Raw genomic sequence first — 26,816 nt, 5'->3', positions numbered from 1 at the left:
AGGATACTGAGTCAAGGCTTGCAAGGGCTTCAGTGGCAGCACTTTAAGATATACAGTACTGTGCAAAAGTCTTGGCCACATATGTAAGCTAGGGTGCTTAAGACTTTTGCACAGCGCTGTATTTGGCAATGTAAAATGCAGAACGACTTTGTAAATCTGGCAGGAGCAAAGAATGTTGGAAATGGTGAGGGTGGAGTGCCACGGAAGAACTGTGGTTCAGGATGGCAGAGAAAGAGTGACAGGACAGGTGGTGGCCCCAGTGCAGAGCAGCCAGCCCTGAACCACCAAGCACGGTTATCTGATTCCAAATAATTGGTTTATTGATCGTTGCAGAATGACTCTCTGGTGCATCTCACTCCCTCTCCTCTCCCTTCTCCTTTTCACAACCATGATTCCCTCTCTCTGCCCCCTTCCCACTCTCAGTCCACAACAGAGGCCCATTTCAGAATTAGGTTTACCATCACTCACATATATCATGAAATGTTGTTTTCTTGTAGCAGCAGCAGTACAGGGCAATACATAAAATAACTACAGCACTGTGCAAAAGTCTTAGGTGCCCTATCTATATATATATATATACACACACACACACACACACACACACACACACACACACACACACACACACACACACGAGGGGTGATTGATAAGTTTGTGGCCTAAGGTAGAAGGCGTCAATTTTAGAAAACCTAGCACATTTATTTTTCAACATAATCTCCTCCTACATTTACACACTTAGTCCAGCGGTCGTGAAGCATACGGATCCCTTCATTGTAGAAGTCGGCGTCTTGTACCTCCAGAATACAAAATACTCTGCAGATGCTGGGGCCAAAGCAACACTCACAACACGCTGGAGGAACTCAGCAGGTCGGGCAGCATCCGTGGAAATGATCAGTCAACGTTTCGGGCCGGAACCCTTCGTCAGGACTGAAGAGGGAAGGGGCAGAGGCCCTATAAAGAAGGTGGGGGGAGGAGGACCTCCGTTCCATCTGCCACAACAGTTAGGATCTCCCGGTTGCCATCCACTTCAACTCTGCTTCACATTCCCATTCGGATATGTCCATACATGGCCTCCTCTACTGCCATGATGAGGCTAAACTCCGGCTGGAGGAGCAACACCTCATATATCGTCTGGGTAGTCTCCAGCCCCTTGGTATTAACATTGAATTCTCCAACTTCCGGTAATCTCCCCCACCTTCCCCTATCCCAGTTTCACTCTGCCCCTTCCCCCAGCTGCCTGCTACCTCCATCATGGTTCCATCTCTTTCTACTAACCATTGTGCTTTCCCTTATTCCTTCTTCACCTTTCCTGCCTATCACTTCCCTGATTCCTCTCCCCCACCCCTTTATCTTTCCCCTTACTGCTTTTTCACCTGGCACCTACCAGCCTTCTCCTTCCCACCCTCCCCCCACCTTCTTTATAGGGCCTCTGCCCCTTCCCTCTACAGTCCTGACGAAGGGTTCCGGCCCAAAACATTGACTGATCGTTTCCACGGATGATGCTGCCTGACCTGCTGAGTTCCTCCAGTGTGTAGTGAGTGTTACTTGGACCTCCAGAAAGCGGTCCACAGCAGGGGTGATTGATAAGTTCGTGGCCTGAGGTAGGAGATGAGTTATACAGCTCTCGTTACATGCACGTGCAGTTCAACTCTTATCAATCACCCCTCGTGTGTGTGTGTATATATATATATGCCTAAGAATCTTGCACAGTATTGTATAACTTCTAGTACCCAGAAAGACATTGTCAATCATTGTGTAGAAACATCATTGTACCCAAGATCCTCTGCAAGTCACCAACTAACTTGCCTCACATCTCTCTTTCATTGCCTCTGAATTAAAGTCTGGCAGCTTTGTGAGAACACTGTCACTACACTGACTGGAATGGTTCAAACAGCAAACTAACAACCAGCTCAGATTTGGCAATATATGCTGACCTTACTTGCAATGCAAACAAATACCAAATTGAATTTTAAAGACTCTTCGATATCTCTTGGCTCTCAGCCAATTGAGAGACCACATGTGCCAAAACTGCAGATTATTTTCTCCCTTAGAACAAATTGAATGACCTCAAGGAAACCAAGTCTCTTTTCAATGTTTTAATTTTATCTAAATTAACTACGTTATCTTTTTTAGCATTTTAAAAAAATCTTAACTCATTAATTTAGTGACAGTTCAACTTCTAAATCATTGCCAGTGCACATGAGTTACAGCACATTTGTTAGTGAGTGTACAGAATTAATCTGAAATGGATGACTGGAACAGGAATTTATTTGCTTACCATTCAGCGTCAAGTTATTAAATATTTTAAAACACCCTTCATTTGAAAACAAAGTTGAATAATATTTTCTGCAAATTAGAACATTTAGACAGTTTTAAAATATGCTGCCATAAATTTGAATGATAGTTTTCATGCCCCTTATCATCATAATCTAAACTTATTTACATGTTTCCCCATTGGAGTGATTAATCCTAAATGATTTACACCAGCTGGGACAGACAGGGTCACACTACTGCTGAAGTTGTTCTTTAAGACCATTTTGTTAATTTTGATCGTCATTGTATGACAGGCCATATTCTTCAATGCAGCAAGACTCCAAGGTCAGCTTCATGTCTCCAGGTTATCAATCTGTGTCAAACTTTTAGTGGTATGGCCAATTTCATACTCTATTCCAACAATTAGTTTGAACCTTGTACTTTGAACTTTGACCTTTGATTATATTTTCTGAGATTTGTCCTACATTTCTACTATGGACAACAAATAGAACCTTCAAGCTCAATTGAATGCAAAAACATTATCCTAAAGCCAACAGAGGATGCTTTGAATGATATATTGCTTATGTTAAAGTTGCTTATGGTTTTTATAACCAAAGGTGGTAATGAGGACAAGCTCCAACTACCTACTGAATGCTCCCAAAGTCCTGCGCCTCAAATTACCTTGACAATCACGTCCAGCTCCTGGCCTTTTCGTACCGCTTAACTGCTTAGCCTGGTGGAATGATTTCTACTGGCAGGAGAAGGGACAAAGATGGGTTACTGGTGTCTTAAAACCAGTTGCTTCAGGCAGCTGAGGCTTGTCAGCTGTGGTTGGCAGCTCATCTAGGAGAAAGAAAATTCTGATCTTAAACCTCTGCTGGCTTGCGGCTGTACCCACTCATGGTGAAGGCTTTGGGAGTAAACCCTGAGAGAAAAATCCAGAGAGGAGTCCCTAAGGCAGTCCGACATTGGGTTCAATGCTGACTGGCAACTCTTGCGACACTGCTGGTACCAAACTGTATCAATCTCTGCTGTTCCTTTGGGTTCATCAGATTGCTGGGGGGTGGGGGGGGGAGCTTGCTACATGGGCAACAGCTTGCTCTCCCCATCGTACAGCCTAGGCTTGTGTATCTAGACAGCCAGGACGCAATAACCATGGTAAACTCCGACTGATGGAGACCTCAGAGAGCTTATGTTAAATATAAAAGCAAACAAGAATAGCAAAAGTGTGTGGCACAAACTGCAGGGGTGAAAATTTGAGAGGCAAATAAAATTCTAACTGTTAACATCAATCCTAAAGAACCAGATGGAAAGTTTGCTTCATTAAAATAATCAAAAGTGATTACTATAAATTTGCTACTACAAGCATTTGTTAATTCGCAGCCCTAATAAGAAAGCTGTTGGAACAATTTATTTTAAAATTTAAAAGGAACAAATTTTCAGACGAGTTGAGCTCTACTCTAAATTTTGAACTTGAGATTTATCAGACTATATACACGCTGTGTTGCTTAATTGTTTCCTTCCAATATTTTAAGATAATTGGACTACATTTCATTTTCTCGGGATGTTTAAAAAACTTAAAAGTCAATAGTACTAGGAATGTATCATCAGATCCTGATATCCTTATAACCATTACACCACTGCTATTGGTGGAAAAATATCTAATTTTCAGTCTTTACAGTTTAAGTACAACCGTATTCAAGCTCTCACTTTTGCTCTCTGAAGTTTCCATATGCTTGGATAAAAGCATCTATTGTACCAATACCCAAGAAAAGCTCTTTACTCTGCTCTGTACTGTCTTGATATGTTAGACCAGTGTTCATCAACCACAGCCAAGAGTTTAACAAAATCAACCCTTCCAGATCATCATCAAACTTCTAACTGCAGCTTCTGTACTCTCCTCTGCAACTGGATACTCAATTTCCTCATCAGCCGACCTGAATCAGTGAAGACTGGAACGCCTTCTCCTCAATGATCATCAACACATTTGCTCCGCAAGGCTGCGTGCTTTGCCCCCTGTTTTACTCTTTGTACACACATTACTGTATGGCTAGACACTGCTACAAGACCACTTTCAATTTGTCAATGATACTACCGTTGTTGGATGAATCACAGGCGTTCAATCTTAATGGAGCGAGATTGGACACCTGGGTCAATGGTGCCACAACAACCTCTTGCTCAACGTCAGCAAAACTAAAGAGCTGAATATTAACTTCATAAAGGGGAAAGAGAGCAAACATCCACCAGATTACATTGGAGGATCAGTGACGAAGTGAATCAACAGCCTTAAATTCCTGGGTGTTAACATATCAGATGACCTATCCTGGACCCAGTGCTTAAGGAAAGCACGCCAGCGTCTTTACTTCCTTAACAGGTTAAGGGGGTTTAATGTGTCTAATAAAGTTCTACAGATGTACTATTGAAAGTATCCTGACTGACTGCATCATGGTCTGGTATGGCAATGCAAATGTGCAGGAACATAAGAAGATTCAGAGACTGGCAAACTCTGCCTAATACTTCATGGGCATATTCCTCCCCATTATTGGTCGTATCTACAGGAAGCACTGTCACAAAAAGGCAATATCAATCAAAGATCCCCTCCGTCCAGGCCATGCAGCTAGCATCGGGCAAGCAATACAGAAGTCTGAAGTCCCACATCACTAGTTTCAAGAACAGCTACTTCCTTTCAACTATTCCTTGTCTGAACTAACTGGCAAAACCCTAAGCAACACTACGGCTTAGTGACACTATGATCATTTGGCACTAGAATAAACCATTTTATTTTTGCTCTAATTGTGGTTTTCTTTATGTAAAAATTGTGCATGATTTATGTTTATGTCATGTTTTTTTGTGAACGCTGCTTATATGATGCAATGTTCCTGTGACGCCGCTGCCGGGGGACTGAAAGTTTTTCTTGCTGCTGTGCACACATGTGCATGTGGCAGTAAGATCATCTTTAAGTTTGATGAGATCTATTTTGCAAACTCTGTAAATAGCCCCATACCACGATTCTAAACTTAATGATATAGAGTCTTAATCAGAAAATTGTCAGGTTAAATTTAAAACCAAAACATTGGTGGCATAAGAATAAGAAAAGTCCAGATTTTGGTCATAGTGACAGGAAAAATTTGTTGATATACTGTGAATCAGATAGGATTACAACCTGTTTACCACAATCTTACCACAGACAAGGCAAATAACAGGAACAGAAATTAATGTAAGCTATTTACAAATTAATCCCAGTGCAAAATATCCTGGATAGAATATAGACTAAATTAGTTAAGTTTTAAATGAGTACTTAATAGTATACTATACTATTAAATCATAATTAACTATTTGACCATGAAAGAATTAGTACGCAAGGACAGAGAAGCAATCAGTACTCACTTGGATGACTACCTCAGCTGTGAACTGCCCTTGACAGGAAATTCCTTGAGATGACTCTATCTCACAGCAAACTATCTGTCCTCCTTCTGATTGGCAAACAGTCAGAACGGTTACACGGCAGCAAGGCATCAAGAGCAGACATTATCACTGATGAAGTCCTGAAACTTGACAGAAATGAACTACAGTCACAAATCTACAACCTCAACCCAAATTATCTGGGTAGAAGACGACATGCTACTGGACCTCAGAGACACCACAGTTGTGACCATCGTCATTAAAAAAAACAAACCCAGGGCCGGCTGGTGGCGCAATGACATCAACGCCGGACCCGGGAGCAGAGGTTCCCGGGTGCAGAGGTTCCCGGGTTTGAAACCAGTTGGCTCCGCTCCCGAGTACGCTTTCTATCCGTACCGGGTTGAGTGTTGAGGTCGCAACTCGACCTCGTAAAATAAAGGGAAAATGCTGTGAAAATATCTGTGTGGGGAGTGGCGCGCCACACAGTCTCTCTCTCTCTCGTTCCGCGATTGTAACAAAAAAGCCATGAAAAAGACATCATCACCGACGCACGCACGCGTGCACACGCAGACGCACACATACAGACACGCACGCACGCAGACGCACACATACAGACACGCACGCAGGCACATGCAGACGCACACATACAGACACGCACGCACGCAGGCACACGCCAAAAAAAAACACAAATCCAACCACGGAGAATGCAGAGAAATGATAAAGTCATTCCAGTGCCCTTCTCAAACACAGGCATCTTGTGACTGAAGAAATGCTTCCAGATTTGTAGTGTGAATTCCATCTTGTTGGAAGCAGAGTGGACCTGATCTTCAACAGGCATCAACTACCAGTAACAACCACTACACACTACTGAAGCCTTTTACTCTGGCATCCCCCTAAAATTCACAGAAATTTGTCTCTTAAGTTTGTTATGTAAGTGCCTGCCGCAATCATAATGAAAGGCTCCACAATAATTCATAACAGAGAAATTGGCGTCCATGCATTAGGAGCATTCAGAAGACAGTATAAATGTCAGAAAAGGTATACACAGGGATAATAATATCCGAGGAAGACTGGACAATAATATGGAGGTATCAATGGAAGTGTACCAGTTCACAGAAATAGAGGGAGTTCGGGTGGAAAAACTTGATAAGATATTTTAAAACACCTTCTCAGAAATCCCATTATGATAGTAACCCCCCATAACACCTCATAGGCCTGATTTTATTCTCACAAGTCAATGAACATGTTGTTAAAAAAAAGATCACTCCCTACTCTGTTTTCTTCTTTTGATTGTTCTTTCTTTCCTCTCCTTTCTATAAATGTATACTTATATAAGTGTATAAATATTATGTGGAGATTTGTGACAAATATGATTATATGATACATATGTACAGTATCTGAAATACATCTTATGGAAATGTTTGATGATGAAATTCAATAAAAAGTAAATTACAAAAAAAAAAAAAGAAAAGGTATTCAACATCCACCCTGCCAACCACTTCCAGCTGCAGTTATGGTGAAGATTGCCAGTCCATGTTGTCTTCTTCACCTCAGAACCAACAGAACTTGAGTGGAAGCAAGTCACCCTTAATCGTATGAGATTACCTAAGAAGGAGAAGGGTTTGTTGTATTGGTATTTCAGTTTCCTTACACGAATACTTAAGAAAGTAAAAGATTTTAAAATTAAAATAAAACATTTGAAAAGTTTTTTTATGATATTTAACAAGTTTTAATTATAGGTGTATCATCTGAACTTTATTTAAAATGCCCACTATGCTTAAATGGTTAATTAGATTTTTTTCACCTGGTTTTGCTGCTTGGCTGCTTAACAAGTTTGGTGACATCATAGCTGTTTTTCGTTGAATTGTTCACAGGATATTCATAAGCACAAGAAATCCTGCAGCTGCTGGAAATCCAAAGCAAAACTCAAAAAATGCTAGGGGAATTCAGCAGCTCGGCTAGCTTCTATGGAAATGAATAAACAGTGTATGTTTTGGGCCGAGGCCCTTCAGCAGGACTGGTAAGGAAGGGGGAAGAAGCTTGAATAAGAAGGTGGAAGTGGGGGGCGGGGGGTAGGAGGACAAGCTTGTTTGTGATAGGTGAAGCAAGCAGGGTGGGGGAGGATAAAGTTAGAAGCTGAGAGGTCATAACTGGAAAAGGCAAAGGGAGAAGAATGAATCTAATAGGAGAGTAGAGTGGATCATAGAAGAGGGGGAAGGAGGAGGGACACCAGGGGGAGGTGATAGGCAGGTGAGAAGAGGTAAGAGGCCAGAGTGGGGAAATAATGAATGTGATTATTCCCTCCACGATTCCCTTGTCCATTCATCCCTTCCCACTAATCTCACTCCTAGCACTCATCACTGCAAGTGGCAGAAGTGCTACACCTGCCCATGCACCTCCTCCCTCACCTCCATTCATAACCTCAAACACTCCTTCCAGGTGAGGCAACACTTCACATGTGAATCTGTTGGGGTCGTCTACTACATCTAGTGCTACCTGTGTTTCCTCCTGTAGGTTGGTGAGACCCAGCATAGATTGGGGGATCATTTTGTTTCAGTTCCATCCAGGAAAAAATGGAATGTTCCAGTGGCCAATCTTTTTCATTCCTATTCCAACGTGTTTGTACATGGCCTCCTCTTCTGTCATGATGAAGTCACTCTCAGATTGAAGGAGCACCATCTAGGTAATTTCCAATCTAATGGCATAAACATTGATTTCACATCTTACAGTAATTATTCCCTTCTCCCCCCCCCCCCCCACTTCACTTACCCACTCTGGCCTTTTACTACTTGTCCTCACCTGCCTATCACCTCCCCCTGGTGCCCCTCCTCCTTCCCTTTCTCCCATAGTTCAGTCTCCTCACCTACCAGTTTCCTTCTTCTCCAGCCCTTTACCTTTTCCACCTATCATTTCCCAGCTTCTTACTTCATCCCCCGCCCCCATACACCTCGATTCACCTTTTACCTTCGAGCTTGTCCTCCTCCCCCTCTCCCACCTTCTTATTCTGGCTTCTTCTCCCTCCCTGATGAAGAGTCTCAGCCGGAAACATCAGATGTTTATTCCTTTCCATAGATACATACGATCTGCTGAGTTCCTCTGCAGTTTTTTTTACATATTGTACAGGATGTTCATTCCTAAATGAGTCTAAAGTGAGAAGGCAATAAGGTGCAAGCCAAAATGGGCAAGGATGGCAGATTTTATATATTTGTGCAATCATGTAGTTCATGTAGTAATCATGTAGATTTTTAATAAATTCCAGAATAGATTGTCTTGTAGAATTTAAGTTCTTCTCTTAGCTTGAAGGGATTTGAATTGTCTTGAGATTAGCAGACAGGTCTCCTGGATGCCATTCCAGGAACAAAGTTACTATTTCTTTTAGAGACCTGGATTGATCTTGAGATAAATGGGCATGCAGGTTTCACTTGGGCTAGTATGCGGTGGAAACAGATTCAGGAATATGGGAAAGTCTTACAGGTGAGACCACCCTGATCTATAGGTGCAGCTTCCTTTGAGATCAGAGTCCATTACCATCAGATCCTTGCTGAAAACGTTGGGCTGCTAAGACCAAAAATAGCGTTTCAATTCTCGAATGGAACATTAAATAACTTCCACGACGAAACAACAGCATAATTATCCATGACACGGTGGGTATCAAAGTGACTTCTTACTGTTTCTTTTAAGTGAGATCACTTTGACAAATAGCTAAAGAGAAGCAAATAATGGACCCCATACAGTTCTCTCTGCAGTGATTCAATAAGAATCAGAATCAGGTTTATTATCACCAACACATGTTGTGAAATCTTATTTTTTTGTGGAGCAGTATAATGAAAAGATATAAAGATTACAATAAGTTGCAAACGCAAAGATAAATTGTGCATAAGATGAATAACGAGCATTTGAAAGCAGTTACTGATATATGACAATCCCATGGAACCATTCCTTCACAGGTAAACAAACATTACTTAATTTTAGGCTTACCTCTCACACTATCAAATAAGCTTAGAACAGCAGTTAGGAATTTGTCATTATAAATTAATTAGTTGAATTGCAGTGGAACTTATTTATGAGCTTTTTGATGGCTGAGGAATGACAGACCTCCCAACTGGTGAAAAGTAAATCTTTCCCTTGAATATACTGTATATAAAAAACACAAATCTATCCCTAAAAATACTTTTATGATCACAGTATCAGTCCCACCTGAGCATAGGTGACAACATACACTCAGTAGCCTCTTTATACCTGAGCAACTATTTGTTAATGCAAATATGTAACAAGCCAAACATGTGGCAGCAATTTAATACATAAAAGTATGTAGACATGGTCAAGAGGTTCAGTTGTTGTTCAGACCACATGTCAGAATGGGGAATATGATCAAAGTGACTCTGACTGTGGAATGAATGATGGTGCCAAGCAGGGTGGTTTGAGTATTTCAGAAACGGCTGATCTTCTGGGATTTTCATGCAATACATTCTCTAGATTATCTAGATTATGGTGCAACAAAAAAGAACAGTCCAGTTAATGACAGTTCTGTTGGCGAAAAAGCCTTGTTAATGTGAGAGGTCAGAGGAGAATGGCTAGACTGGTTCAAGCTGACAGGAAGGTGACAGTAACTCAAATAACTATGCATTACAACAGTGGTATGCAGATGAGCACCTCTGAACGCACTGCACATTGAATCATGACGTAGATGGGCTCTGGAAGCAGAAGACCACATCTGATTCCACTCTTGTACCTAATAAAGTGGCCACTGAGTATATATTCATTGAATCATACAGAACAGGAGGATAGTAGTAGCATAATGGTTATAGTTCTGTACCAGACTATCCAAAAGCCTAGACCTGTGGTTCAGGGGAATGAATTCAAAGCCATCATTCTGTTAATTAAATGCATAATATTCCAGAGTTTCAATGTTTTAGAAAAGATAGAGAAGCAAGTAAAAAGGGAAGGAGTTGCATTGTTTTTTAGGGAACATATCACATCCGTACTTAGAGGGGACATAATGGAGGGCTCATCCACTGAGTCTGTATGGGTAGAACTCAAAAATAAGAAAGGTGCAATCACTCTGATGAGATTAAACTACAGCCCCCCCCCCCCACTCCAGTAGCCACCAGGACATTGAGGAACAGACATAGGGGCTGATCAGGGAAAGATGTAAAATCAATAAGCTATTCTCATGGGTGACTTCAACTTTCCCAATATAGAATGGGACATCTTAGTTCAGGAGGTTCAGGTGGGGCAGAATTTATGAGGTGCATCCAGGAGGGTTTCTTAAATCAATATGTAAATAGTCCAATAAGTACTAGATCTGATGTTGGAAAATAAGCCTGCCAGGTGACTGATCTTTTTGTGGGAAAACAGTTAGGGGGAATAGTGACCACAACTCATTGAGTTTTAAGGTAGTTATGTATAAGGATAACTATAGACCTTGCAGGAGGGTATTAAATTGGAATAGGGCAAATTACAAAATTATTAGGCAGGAACTAGGGAAAGTTAATTGGGAACAGCTGTTTTTGAGCATCCACGCCTGACATCTGAGGCATCTGTGACATCTGTGGCATTCAAATCCGGTGACCCAGGACTGTATGAGATGCCCAGGTATGACTTACAGAGGGCTATCTGGAGAGTGAAGGAAGAATTCTGAACAAGGTTGGAGGCGGAATCAAATGCGCATCAACTCTGGCAGAGTTTGCAGACCTTTACTTTCTACAAAGAGAAGCATAACTTCATGCATCACTCCCAGATGAGCTCAATATCTTTTTATGAGTGCTTTGAAAGGGAGAATAAAACTACAGCTCTGAGGAGCCCTGCAGCACTAGCTGACCCTGTGATCTGTTTCAGAGGCCGGTGAAGGATTGTCTTTCAAAAAGGTGAAACCACGCAAAACGATCGGCCTCGATGGAATACCTGGTACAACAGTGACCTGGTTGTATGGAATCAGAATTGGCTTACCATAGAAGGTAAATAGAGGGTAATGGTCAAAGGGACTTATTCAGGCTGGTGCAATGTGATAGTGGTTTTCTGCAGTGATCTGCACTGGGACTGCTGCTGTTTAGGAAATATATTTATAAATGATCTGGATGCAAATGTAAATGGGTGGGTTAGTAAGTTTTCAGATGATGCAGATTGGTGGTCTTGTGAACAGTATAGAAGACAGCTAAAAGATATAGCAAAATAGGGATCAGCTGTAGATTTGGGCAGGTGGAGTTTAATCCAGCCAAATATGAGGTGTTGGACGAGGTAATCAAATATAAAGGGACTGTACACTATTAATTGTAAGACCTTTAAGAATGCTAATGTGCAGGGGGATCTTGAATTCAAAGTCCACAGATCCCTGCAAGTGGCTGAACAGATGAATAGGCTGGCAAAGAAGATGCGTGACAAGCTATTCAGGGCACTGAGTTTATGAGTCTAGAACTGATACTGCAGAGTTATAAAACACTAGTTAGGCCACATTTGGAGTATTGCATTCAATTCTGGTTGCCCCATTATAGGAAGGATGTTGAGGTTTTGATGGGTATGTAGAAAAGGTCACTAGGATACTGTCTGCATTAGAGGATATGTGCTATGAGGATAGTTAGACAAACTTGGGCAGCTTTCTCTGGAGTGATGGAGGCTGGGTGGGGGTGGGGGCTACTTAAGAGAGGCATAGATGGAGGAAATAGCCAGTATCCTTTTCACAGGGTTGGAATGTCTAACACCAGAGGGCATGCATTTTAGATGAGAGGGGCTAAGTTCAAAGGAGTCTTGCGAGGCAAGGTTTTGTTTACACAGAGAGCGGCAGGTGGCTGCAAGGTGCTGCAAGTTGTGCCAGTGGATGCAAATACGATAGGGGTGTTTAAGAGGCTCTTAGTTAAGCACAGGAATATGCAGAGAATGGAAGGATCTGAACATTACGCAGGCAAAAAGGATTAGTTGGGCTTTTAATAACTTGCTTACTTAATTCAATACAAAATCATGAGCCAATGGGCCTGTTCCTGTACTCCACTGTCCTATGTTCTACATTCTAAATAAGTTCTGGAATTTAAGAGTATTATTATTAATGGTGATGATGAATGACTGGATTGATATAAAAATAAATCTAGTTGTATTTTTAACCTGCATTTCTGATCATTGGTTCAATAACAACGGCACTGTACACACATTCTTGAAATAATTCATCTACACTGGGTCTTTGAAAGAAATGCAGCTTCCTTTTGTCTCATGACCACCGTCTTCACATTTCATAATTTCTCTTAGATGTTCAACTGACTTCCCTAGTTACTGCTGAATGTGCTTCCATCAGCAACCTAAATGAGAAGTTTCAGAATATAAAAACATGCTGAGAGGATAAAAAATTGTCTCTTGGTTTAGCACAGTTGGTTAATGACCTTCCTGCCAGTGGAAGTAGTTTCTTCCCATCAGTGGCATCAATATCAATTCTATTTTTGAGCATCTTTTCACCATTGCTCAACATCCTCCATTCAAAGCAAGACTCCAAAATAACCTAAGTGTCTTAAACCTGGTGCCCTGCTTGAAAATTTTCCTTGCCTACTCACCAAGGTCATTACATCCTCCTTGTTGTCTGTATTACATTAGAGCACTACATACTGTACTACATCAAGAGCCTAACCAATCAGTCAAAAGAGTTTACATCATCCTATATTCTGCATCTCATTGCAAAGCCAATAATCCATATACTTAGCAATCTTATCAAAGTTCCCAGCTACTTGTAAACTTTAATGAAAATGAACACTCTCTGTTCCTTTCTCTTTAAAATTGTACTGTTTAACAGCTATTATCTCCTATCCCTTTTCCTTCTCCACTTTAAATTTCACGCTCAGCAGTTCTTACCAATTTGCCCATTCCGATGCCTCCCGAAATTTCCTGTCAGTGCCTCCTTCCTTTTCATTCTTTGTATTGTGAGCAAAATGTGAAATAATGTTTTGCACCAAGTTCAGATCATTGAATACATGCTCTGATTCTAATATCCTCTGGCTAAAGAAATTCTTCCTCATCTCCGTTCTAAAGGAACATCCTTATATTCTGAGGCTGTGCCCTCTGTTCCAATACTCCCCTACTATAAGAAACATCTTCCCCATGTCCACTGTATCTAGCCTTTTCAATATTCGATAGGTTTCAATGAGATCTCCCCTCTTTCTTCTAAATTCCAGCGAGAACAGGCCCAGAGGTATCAAACACTCCTCATATATTAATCTTTTCATTCCTGAGATCATTCTTGTGTAACTTCCCTGGACCCTCTTCAATACCCACGCATTCTTTCTTAGAAAAGGGGTCCAAAACTGTTCACAATACTCCAAATGCAGTCTGATGCCTTATAAAGCCTTAGCATTACATCCTTGCTTTTATATTCTAATCCTCATGAAACAAATGTTAACATTGCATTTTCGTTCCTTACCACTGACTCAACTTGCAAGTTAAACTTTAGGAAATCCCGCGCTAGGACTCCCAAATTCCTTTGCACCTCCAGTTTCTGAATTCCCTCCCTGCTTAGGAAATGATCCAGTCTGAGAGTACATTCATTGCTTCTTTCAGCTCTATGACTGAATCTTCCAACTTACTGGACTTTGCTGATCATACATGCTAAGAACTTTCCAATCCAGAAGAAGATCAGCCAGTGAAGTCAGTCCTGGATGGACTTCCTTGTTTATCAGATCTCATCTGCAAGGCGATTAACTCAAATATAATTTGATGTATGGATTTTTGAAATATGGTTATATGAAAATTAACTGACCAGGAATAGATGAATTCAATTATTTTGTTGACCCATTAAAATGCAACTTTGAACAAAAGCAACAATATTTTGGCATTAGTGTTTTTCCTTTTGAGTTATCCTTTCAAGCCTTTGGGATACTACATACTGGTTACTCAGCTTTGATGGAAACAGATCATGTTGTCCTTGAGGAGTTCACACTCTATTAAAATCCATTGCAATCAGCAACTTTACACTTCCTGTAAAGTTCATGTCTTGTGGAGAGGTTCAAAACTGTAGGCACTGATACTAAACCTGCAGAGAGGACCATCAGCAAGCACGGCCATAAAAAAATACACGAGTTCAGAGAAGATAAATTGAATCCTAGTCCAATGGTATACTCAAGTTTAAAAATGTAAAAAGCTCATCCTCCTGACCCCTTCACAAACTTGTGGTCTGAATGGAAACTGTGTTTCTACACATTGTCGCTATCCCAGAGGAACAAAACACTCCATACTTTCAAGGTTAGACCTTTTACTGCAATGAGAATCGATCTGTTTCTCTTCCCTTCAGTGTTCTGAGTTATCTTGACTCTTTAAATGCAGCTGGACAGAAAATCGGATGTGGGGGAAAATGGCCAATTTGCATTTGCCCTGCACTCTGTTGCACTGGGCTTTCATAAACAAGGGAGCCCATTGAAGCAACTTTGTAACAATACTTGCGAATTTTGTAGACAAAAGAGACTGCAAATGCACAAATCACAAATGCGCAAGGGATCAGGCAGCATCTATGAAGAAAAATGGACAAAAATGTCTACTGACCGCTTCCTCAATCGGTGTTGCCTGACCCATTGTGTTCCTCTGGTATCTTATGTATTGCAAATATTGTGTTTGTTTTCACAATGACAAAATAAGATACCCTCAAAAATGTTTCTTACTCCTCAGTAATTAAGAGAATATTCAGAATCATTCCACAGCCAACAAATTTCCAACAGTCCTATCTAATTGCTGTTGTTATAAATTTAAACTGCATTGAGACAAAACACATACACATTCTAGCATATTAAAAATTTCATAATAATATGCTTGACTAATTGGTATTCAGATACACAAATGCAAAATATGTTTATATTTCAACTTGAGAACAAAACTGTAAACTCATCAGAACTGACTTTATCAAGAGTGTTCGGGTAATTTCCTGGGAAATAAGCTCGAGGTTCAGTGACAGGAAATTGCCCGTGTTTTATGAGAACAGGTGGAAACTCATTCTCAGGAGTGTCAGTCAGTTGGGCGTCCATCAAGCTAACATAGATTAGTTAAATTCACAGTGAAGGTCTCATTTATAATGAATATGAATAATCTGAAAATATCACCCTGAAGGAATTTAATAATGCAATTTGTGTGTTTTATATTCTTCAGTGTTTTTGCTCCACCTTTGGTGTATTTTTATGCCATTTGCGAGTGATAATTTCAGAAGTTGTTAATCAAGACCATATGGCATAGGAGCACAGTTAGTCCACTTGGCCCATCGAGTCTGCTCTGCCATTCTATTATGGCTGATTTGTTAACCCTCTCAACCCCATTCTCCTGACTTCTTCCCGTAATTTTTGATGTCTTGACTAACCAAGTACCTATTAACCTCTGCTTTAAATATACTCAATGACTTGGCCTCCATGGCAATGAATTCCACAGATTCACCACCCTTTGGCTAAAGATGTTCCTTCTCATCTCTGTTCTAAATGGATATCTCTCCATTCTGAGGCTGTGGCCTCTGGACCAAGGCACACCCACAACAGGAAACATCCTCTCCACATCCACTCTGTGTCAGCCTTTCAATATTCAATAGGTTTCAATGAGATCTCTCCTCATTCTTCTAAACTCCAGTAAGTATATGTTAACCCTTTCATTCCCAGAATGATTCTCTTGAACTTCCTTTGAACCCTCTCCAATGCCAGCACATCTTATCTTAGATAAGAGGCCGAAAACTGCTCACAATGGTCCAAATGTACACTGACCAATGCCTTATAAAGCTTCCTTGCTCTTATATTATAGTCCTCTCAAAGTAAACACTAACGTTGCATTTATCACCCTTACCACTGACCCAACCTACAAGTTAACCTTTATGGAATCCTGCAAAAGGACTCCCAAGTCCTTTTTCTCCTCTGATTTTGGAATTTTCTCCCCATCTGGAAAATAGTCTATGCCTTTACTCCTTCTACTTAAGTTCATGACAATACACTTCCCTACACCATATTCCACTTTCTACTTCTTTGTCATTCTCCCAATCTGTCCAAGACCTTCTGCTGACTCCCTTCTTCTTCAAAGCTACCTGTCCCTCCACTTACCTTTGTATCATCTGCACACTTGGCCACAAAGCCACCAATTCCATCATCCAAACCATTGGCACATAACATGAAAAGAAGCAGTTCCAATACAATCCCCTGCAAAAAACAACTTGTCACCTGCAGCCGACCAATATAGGCCCCCTTTCTTCTGACTCTTGGTCTCCTGCTAATCAATCAATCTTCTGTCTACGCTACTATCTTTCCATGGGCTCTTATCTTGTTAAGCAGCCTCATGTGCAACATCTTGTCAAAGGCCTTCTGAAAATCCAAATAAACAACATCCACTTACTCTCCTTTGTCTATCCTAACTTCCTTAAAGAATATCAAAAGATTTGTCACGCAAGATTTCCCTTGCTAACTTTGGCCTACTTTATCACGTGCCTCCAAGTACCCCAAAACCTCATCCTTAATAATGGATTCCAATGCCTTCCAACCACAGAAGTCAGGCAAACTGGCCTATAATTTCCTTTCAGCCTCCCTCCCTTTTTCAAAAGAGGAGTGACATTTACAATTGTCCAGTCCTCCTGAGCCATTACAAAATCTAGTGATTCCAAAAGACCCAAATGACTTACCTACGTTCAGATCTTTCAGCTTCCCGAGCATCTTCTCCTTAGTAATAGCAATCACATTCACTTCTACCACCCAACACCACTGAATTTCAAGCATATTGCTATTCACAGCGAAGACTGATGCAAAATACTTAAGTTTGTCTGTCCTTTCTTTGTCTCCCATTTCTACCTCTCCAGCATCATTTTCCACTCTTGCCTCTCTTTTACTCTTTATATATCTGAAAAAGAACTTTTGGTATCCTCTGTGATATTATTGGCTAGCTAACTTTCATATTTCACCTTTTCTCTCCTTATGTATTTTTTCATTTGCCTTCTGTTCATTTTTAAAAGCTGCCCAATCCTTAAGCTTCCCAGTAATTTTTGCTATATTACATGCCCTCTCTTTTGCTTTTATTTTGTCTTTGACTTCCCGTGTCAGCCATGGTTGCCTTATTCTCACTTTAGAATACTTCTTCATCTTTGGGATGTACCTATCCTGTGCCTTCCGTATTGCCCCCAGAAATTCCAGCCATTACTGTTCTGCCAAAATGCCTGCTTATATCCCCTTCCAAACAACTTTGGCCAGCTCCTCGCTCATGGCTCTGTAATTCCCTTTACTCCTCTGTAATACTGATTCATCTGACCGTAGTTTCTCCCTCTCAAATTGCAGGGTAAGTTTGATCATATTATGATCACTGCTTCCCAAAGGTTCCACTATCAACGCTCATAAGAACTGTTCTTTTAAATGCAGAAATCAATTAGTGAAAAACTGTGGGTGCAAAGTATTTCATATTTGGAAATCCAACTGTTCTACGCAATAAATATATTTCAATGTGCTCTGAGAAGCATATGGTTTGGGAGTTAGTGCATTCATTTTGGAGTGTTGCATTCTCACGGTACATATTGGGATTTCAGAGATGGTAATGAGCTCACCCCCAATGATTTTTTTCCAGCCACTGATTTTACTGAATCAATGTGTGATCATACAGGCTGTTCCAGTCAAATTCCAGTCAGAGTTTGCAAGGAATGCTAATCAATAAAAAGAAGCCTTACATACAGCTTCCACTTAAAAAAAAATCTTTCACTTTCTTAAGTGGGAGGGTGAACAACCAAAAGCTGTGGTCCATGTAGGCACCAATGATATGGGTAGATTGAGTGACGAGGATAAGGAGTTCATGGAGTTAGGTGCCAAGTTAAAGGGCAGGAGCTCCAGGGTTGTGATCTCAGGATTGCTGTCTGTGCCAAGTTCTAGTGAGGCCAGAACTAGGAAGATTATACAGTTTAATACATAGTTAAGGAGTTGGTGTAGGAGGAAGGGCATAAGATTTTTGGATCTTTTGGCTCTCTTCCAGGTAAGGTGGGACCTGTATAGAAGGATCAGCTTGCACCTAAACTGGAGGGGACTAGTATCTTAGTGGAAAGATTTGTTAATGCTGCATGGTGGGGGTTAAACTAGAGTTGCAGGGGGAAGGGAAACAGAGTCCCAGAACAGTTAATGGAGAGGTTGTGGAGGCTGATGTTGGTAAGACCTCAAGCAAAGTAAGGAATCTAAAGGTTGAGCATGGTGTGAAAAAAATCGAAAAGGGTGACTATAGGACTGAAGGTGTTGTATCTGAATGCCAACAGTATACAGAATAAGGTAAATTAACTTGCACCACAGTTGCAGATTGGCAGGTATGATGTTGTAGGAATCATGGAATAATGGCTGAAAGATTATAGTTGGGAGTTTAATGCCCAAGGATACACAATATATTGAAAGGATAGGCAGGAAAGCAGAGGGGGTGGCTTTGCTCTGTTGGTAAAAAAATGTAATCAAATCATCAGAGAGAGGTGACATAGGGTTGGAAGTAGTTGAATCATTGCGGATAGAGCTAAGGAACAGCATGAGTGAAAGGACCCCGATGGGAGTTGTATACAGACCCACAGACAATGGTAAGGATGTTGTCAACAAATAACAATGGGAGGTAGAAAATGCATACCAAAAGGGCAATGTTACCTTAGTTATGGGGGACTTCAATAAGAAGGTAGATTGGAAAATCAGGTTCACAAAATGGCTTTTTAGAGCAGCTCGTGGTTGAGCCTACTGGAGGATCAGCTCTTCTGATTGAGTGTTGTGCAATGAACCAGAATTGAACCCATAGGAGAAGTGATCATAGTATGATCGAACTCAGCCTGAAATTTGGGAAGGAGAAGCGAAAGTCAGCTGTATCAGTATTACAGCAGAGTAAAGAGAATTATGGAGGCATGAGGAAGGAGTTAATCAGATTGATTAGAAAAGAACTCTGGCAGAGATGACAACAGAGCAGCAATGGCTGGAATTTCTGGAAGCAATTTGGAAGGCACAGGATACACACGTCCCAAGGAGGAAGAAGTATTCTAAAGGCAAGATGACACAACCATGGCTAATAAGAGAAGTCAAAGCCAGCATAAAAGCCAAAGAGAGAGCATATAATAAAGTAAAGGTTAGTGGGAAGTTAGAGGATTGGGAAGCTTTTAAAAACCAACAGAAGGCAACTAAAAAACTCATAAAGAAGGTAAAGATGGAATATGAGATTAAGGTAGCCAATAATATTAAAGAGGATACCAAAAGTTTCTTCATACATAAAGTGTAAAATACAGACAAGAGTGGATATTGGACCACAGGAGAACGATGCTGGAGATGTAGTAATGAGGGACAATGAAATAGCGGAAAAATTGAATAAATATTTTGCATCAGTCTTCATTGTGGAAGACAGTAGCAGTATGGTGGAAGTTTCACGTGTCGGGGGCATGAAGTGTGTGGTTACCATAACTGGAGAGAAGGTTCTTGGGAAGCAGAGAGGTCCGGAGGTAGATAAGTCACCAAGACCAGATGGAGTACACCCCAGAGTTCAGAAGGAGGTGGCTGAAGATATTGTGGATACATCAGTAATGCTCTTTCAAGAATCACTAGAGTCTGGAATGTTTGCAAAGACTAGAAAATTGCAAAAGTCACTCCACTCTTTAAGAAAGGAGAGAAGCAGAAGACAGGAAACTATAGCCCAGTTAGTCTGACCTCAGCGGTTGGGAAGCTGTTGGAGACAATTATTAAGGATGAGGTCTCAGGGTACTTGGAGGCACATGATAAAATAGGCCTTGGTCAGTATGGTTTCCTCAAGGGAAAACCTTGCTTGACAAATCTGTTGGAATTCTTTGAAGAAGTAACAAGCAGGATAGACAAAGGAGAATTGGTTGATTTTCAGAAGAACTTTGTCAAGATGCCACGCATGAGGCTGCTTAACAAGCCTAACAAGCATGGTATTACAGGAAAGATTCTAGCATGGATAAAGCAGTGGCTGATTGGCAGGAGGCAAAGAGTGGGAATAAAGGGAACTTCTCCTAACTGGCTGCCGGTGACTACTGGTGATCTACAGGGTCTGTGTTGGGACCGATTCTTTTTACATTATATGTCAATGATTTGGAAAATGAAATTGATAGCTTTGCTGCAAAGTTTGCAGACGATACAAAAATAGGTGGAGGAATAGGTAGTTTTGACAAAGTAGAGAGGCTACAGGAGGACTTAGATTAGGAGAATGGGCAAAGAAATGGCAGATGAAATGTAGTGTCAAGAAGTGTATGGTCATGCACATTGGTAGAAGGTGCTGGCTCGAAGGGCCGAATGGCCTACTCCTGCACCTATTGTCCATTGTCTATTGTCTATTGTCTAAAATACAAAGACTGAGATGCAAAGGGACTTGGGAGTCCTTCTGCAGGATATCCTAAAAGTTAATTTTCAGGTTGAATCTGTTGTGAGGAAGGCAATGCAATGTTCGCATTCATTTCAAGAGAACTAGAATATAAAAGCAAGGATACAATGATGAAACTTTATAAAGCTCTAGGAGTATTGTGAGCAGGTTTGGGCTCCTTATCTCAGAAAGGATGTAATGAAACTGGAGAGGGTTCCAAGGAGGTTCACAAAAATGTTTCCAGGATTGAATGGTTAGTCATATGAAGAATGTGTAATGACTCTGGGCCTGTATTAACTAGAATTCAGAAGAATGAAAGATAAACTCATTGAAACCTATCAAGACCTTGACAGAGTGGATGTTTTCTATTGTGGAAGAGTCTAAGACCAGAGGACACAGCCTCAGGATAGAGGGGCCATCCTTTTAGAATGAAGATAAGGAGGAATTTCTTTAGCCAGATGGTGGTAAATCTGTGGATTTTTATGCTGCAAGCAGCAGTGGAGGCCAATTCTTTATGTATATTTAAGGCAGAGGTTGATAGATTCTTGATTGGTCTGGGCATGAAGGGATACGAGGGGAAGGCAGGAGACTGGGGCTGAGAAGAAAACTGGATCAGCCATGATGAAATGGTGGAGCCTAATTCTGCTCTTATACCTTATGGTCTTTTACAGGACAGTCTTTAATTGTTATCTTTTTATAAATTCTTTTTTGAATTATTGTATTGGACACAAATTATCTGTATCAATGTCACAGAGTGGATCCCATGCAGATTTACCAGTTGCATAATCATTAAGTTACTTATGATGCTTGCATTTCTGAGAGTTATTTGGCATATATTCATAAAACAAGTGAATGGTTTAATATTCAAGTCTCTAAGTTTGTTATTTTGTTCTATTCTGTTTGTGTTCCTGCTAAGACAGTGATTTTTGGTGTCCACCTGTATATGATTTTGGAAGGCAAAAATAAGCAAATAATGAATTAAAGTTTCTTCTTGTTTACTGGAATTCAATGCAGTGGTTGTACATTTGCTCTTAGTTTCAGAATTTCAGTTCCATTTAATTTCAAAATTTAAGGATTGTAATATGTTTTACTTTAGACCTTGGACTAGGCTGGAAATTGTGTTAATTTTTAACCAAAGAAACATTTAAAGGAACCCAGGCGGTTTATGACATTGTTTCTATGGCCACATGACTTATTTGCATGTTATACCCTCCTTTGAAAAATTCAAAATATTTTTATGTATGTACTCAGTCATTACAGATTCAGCTAGTTGACTAACTTCCTCATTCAGTTTGTCTTTTCATCTGTGCTATTTAGCCCAATTTTGTATTTAAAATAAGAATTTGTAAACATGTAGCTTAATTGAAAAAGGATCTAGTGCTCTCTCAGCATATATGATGAATAATCTCTTTGCGGGCTTCTAGACAGTACAGGTATCAATTATAACCCTCGTTTTGATGACAAACTCTGTTATCTTCTTGAGGGATGATGCAGCCTTTTCAATCTTACTGGCTAGGAGAGCCATTTTATTGAAGTGGAAGGACTCTAATCCACCTACAGTCTTTTACTGTCTCTCCTCCACTATGTCCTGTTTAAGTTCGGAGAAAATAAGAAGTCAGACATTTGATACGTCCTTTAAATTTGAGCAAATCTGGTGACCTTTTAACCAATATTTTCATTTAATTTGATTCATTATTCTTTCAATCTTTTTTTTCGAAGTTTTAGATTTGATCAGAAAGTCTTCCTTTCTTTTTTTTGGTCGTATCCTCAAAATGGACTGCCCAGTCCCTTTTTTTTTGTTTTTTTTTGCATTTCTTTATATAGTGTAGTGGGGTTTCTTTTTCTCTTCATTTAAAACTCAATGTTTTTTCTTTTCTCTTCATAAACTGATAAGAGGAGAATTGCTATTATCATTTTTTATTATATATTTTATACTAGTTTAACAATATCTATGACTTTGGCAATATTTATCTTAATCTCGGTTTATATTGTTATGAAGATATATATTTGAGATAGTTCTCGTCTTGATTGTATTTATGTTCCTTTTAAATCAAGAAAAAGATTAATAAAGAAAGAAAGGAAGAGGGATGATGCTTTGGCTTGTCAAGTCCAATGGTATTTATACTCCCATAGTCCTCATCCAACCAGGTTTCCGCTCTCCCACCTTGTTTACAATCAAATTCCAGTTCTTACTTAGAACGAGACCTTCGTGTTTGTTAAAATTAATTTTTTCTAGTTTTATTTCTATGGTTTGCTTTACTATGCGGTCCCAAAAGCCACTGGCGTGGCACAGTAGGTTTGTGTCATCAAAGTCAATCCTATGGCCTTTGCAAATGCAGTGTTCTGCTTCCACCAATTTTTTTGGGTAACCCAAACAGATACACCTCCTGTGTTCTTTGATGCGGGTTTCCACCGTGTGTCCATTTTGGCGGATATACGCTGCTCCACATTCACAGGGAATCCTGTAAACGCCAGCTGACCTGAGCCCCAGGTCACCTTTGACCCACATAACCTGCGGCTTGAGCTTCCTTACAGGTTTGTGGATGATATTAATCCGAAATTTCTTCCAGCGAGCCTTCCAGAAACCATGGAAATAAAGGGATGGGTTCCTCTTGGTTGTTAGGTTTCCTGGTTTTTCTGACAGCCCTTTTAAGGGCCCAACTGATTTCCTTCACCTTGTAACCATTCTGTTGGAACATCATGAGTGATTTTTTTATTTCCTGGGGGAGACTCTCCAGGACCAAAATAGTTTTTGCACGGTTAATCAAAGTAGAAAGAACCATTCTACACTGGGAGGCATGATGGTGGCTGTTATTGTTGAGATATAAGTCAGTGTGAGTGGGTTTCCAGTAGATGCCATGTCCGAAGTTACCCTCCGGTTTCCATCGTATTAGGACGGCCAGGAATGGGAGGCAAGCATTCTTCTCCATCGTCATCTTAAATTGAATGTTTGGACGTGTGCTGTTCTGATGACTGTGGAACTGTTGGAGTGCCTGGAGTCTATGAAGCCACACTACAAAGGTGTCATCAACATTTCTGAAGAAGCATTTGGGGTGTAAGGGCACTGAACTCAAGACCCCTCTCCTCAAACTCCTTCATGTAGAAATCAGCAATAGCCAACAACGAGGGTAATCCAATGGCCACTCCATTCATTTGTTCATAGTAGTTCCCCTTATAGAGGAAATACGTCAATGTAAGGCACCGTGGTGAAACCCAGCCATCATGACTTTACCAGCAGACAAAAGAAATGCAACGGTCCTGATGTTCTCCGGAGAATACCACTGAAAAGTCCAACAGACTCTGGACAATCCTGCCAACAGAGATCTACAGCAGGATCCCATGGATTCGATTGTCAGGATGACTGAAGAAATCAGGACTGCCAGCAGACATACAAGACACCTCTGCCTCAGGCACCGGTACCACCAAGTCTTTACGGGCTCCCTAAGATACGCAACAAGGGTTCCCGCCTGGGGCCTATCATCGGTGGGATAGATTCTCCAACTTACTACCTCGCTAAGCATTTAACAACCATGCTGTCTCCCTTTGTTGGGGGCTGTGAGCGTCACATCACGAATTCGACCAGCTTCGTTAAAACGATACCCAACATTCAGCTGAACTCAGAGGACGTAATGGTCAGTTTCAACGTGCTGTCCCTGTTCGCAAGAGTTCCCATTAAGGACAGCTTGGTCCTCCTGTGATCAAGGTTTGATGAGGGTACTATTGACCTTTTTGAACAAACACTTACATTGATGTATTTCCTCCATAAGGGGAACTACCATGAACAAATGGACAGAGTGGCCATGGGACCGCCCTTGTCACCGGCTATTGCTAATTTCTACATGGTGGACTTTGAGGAGAGGCCGCTGAGCTCATCGCCCTTCCACCCCAAATGCTTCTTCAGATACATCAAAAACACTTTCATAGTGTGGCATGCATGGACTCCAGGCACTCCAACAGTTCCATGACCATCTGAACAGTATACATCCAAACATTCAATTTACGATGGAGACGGAGAAGAATGGTGGCCTCCCGTTCCTGGACATTCTAATTTGACGGAAACAGGACAGTAGCCTTGGACATGGCATTTATCGGAAACTCACTCACACAGACCTATACCTCAGCATCACCAACCACCATCACAGCACCCAATGTAGAGCAGTTCTTTCTACTTCGATTAACCATGTAAAAACTATTTCGGACCTGGACAGTCTCCCCTAGGAAATAAGACGATTACGCATGACATTCCTACAGAATGGCTACAAGGTGAAGGAAATCAATCAACCCTTAAAAGGGCTGACAGGAAAACCAGGAAACCTAACAACAAGGAGGAACCCCTTGCTACCACCTGTCTTCCCTATATTTCCATGGTTTCTGGAAAGATCGCCAGGATCCTGAAGATATACTGGATTAATACCATCTACAAACCTGTAAGGAAGCTTATACAGATCAAAGGTGGCTGGGAGTCAGGTCGGCTGGCGATTACAGGATTCCTTGTGAATGCAGAGCAGAATATATCAGTCAGGAGGGACACGCAGTGAAAACATACATGAAGGATCACAGGAGGTGAATCCATTTGGGTTGCCCAGGGAAATCAGCAGTACCAGAGCATTGCATTTGCAATGGCCCACAGGATTGACTTTGAGGGCATAACACTATTGTACTGCACCAATGGTTTTTGGAACTGTCTAGCTGAGGAAGCCATTGAAATAAAACAAGAGGAAAAGAATTTTAACAAAGACAAAGGTCTTGCTCTAAGTAAGAACTGAAATTTGATTGTAAACAAGGTGGGAGAGCAGAAACCTGATTGGATAGGGACTAACCAATCAGGAGGGAAAGACTATGGGGGTATAAATACCACCAAACTAGACATGTCCAGGCATCATCCCTCAAGAAGATGGCAGAGTTTGCCATTGAAATGTTGGTTATAATCGATACATGTACCTGGGTGAAAGCCTGAGATGAGTTTATTCATGTAGCTTAATATGCAGCCATTTAGTAATTCTAATGCTCATTAATTCAATGTCAACAATCAGAATAGATTTATTGTTATCTTCAGATTAGACTTTTACTGTGATCATTTGATCAACATAGGAATTTCTGATCTTATTTCTAATACTTACTGGATAGCCTTTTGAACAACAGACTTGGGCTATTTCAATGAAATCACATTGTTAAAGTTCATATTTGTGACCAGCAGAGTAACTCCATCATTGAAAATATTCTTGTCCCAAACTTCAATTCCAATTTTGGTCTTTTCAATTTCTGCCTCTCAACGTCACCTTCCAAATTAAGTGGTATGGAACTCTCCCATGAATGAGATGATAAAACATTAATAAATCCCAAATTATGGTTTTATATGGTAATTATTAAGAAACTATCTGAGAAGCCCAGTCAGAATGTTACTTTGACTGAAACTCTATTTTTTCCTGAGTTCTCCACCGCTTCTTTCTCTTAGCTTTTCACAGATCATGGGTCCATGCATAAGATTTTAAAATGCTCTCATATCTCCAACCATTTTTCCACACATGACTTCAGGAATCCAGGTAAATTTAAATCAGAGAGCTAATAATGAATAAAGTCATTTACCAACCTCTGTAGAATTTCAATTTTGCAAGCTTATCCTTTTCCAACAAGGTCAGACATTTAATAAAATCTGCTACAGCAATTACTAATTCTATTTTTTTTTGCCATTGTAACATACTATGCTTGACCTCCTGAATAAAACTTAAGTGAGATCATGCACCTGCTTTGGATAGGTGACTGAACTGCTTGCTATAGCTATCTTTCCTCATAATGGAACAATCTGCATAACTAATTATACACCATCCAAGAAAAATTACATGTAGCATTGATATTAAAATGAGGTAAATTCTCCG

This window comes from Mobula birostris, chromosome 24 (genome assembly GCF_030028105.1).
Source record: "Mobula birostris isolate sMobBir1 chromosome 24, sMobBir1.hap1, whole genome shotgun sequence".
Taxonomy (NCBI): Eukaryota; Metazoa; Chordata; class Chondrichthyes; order Myliobatiformes; family Myliobatidae; genus Mobula; species Mobula birostris.
This window is presented reverse-complemented; position numbering follows the sequence as displayed.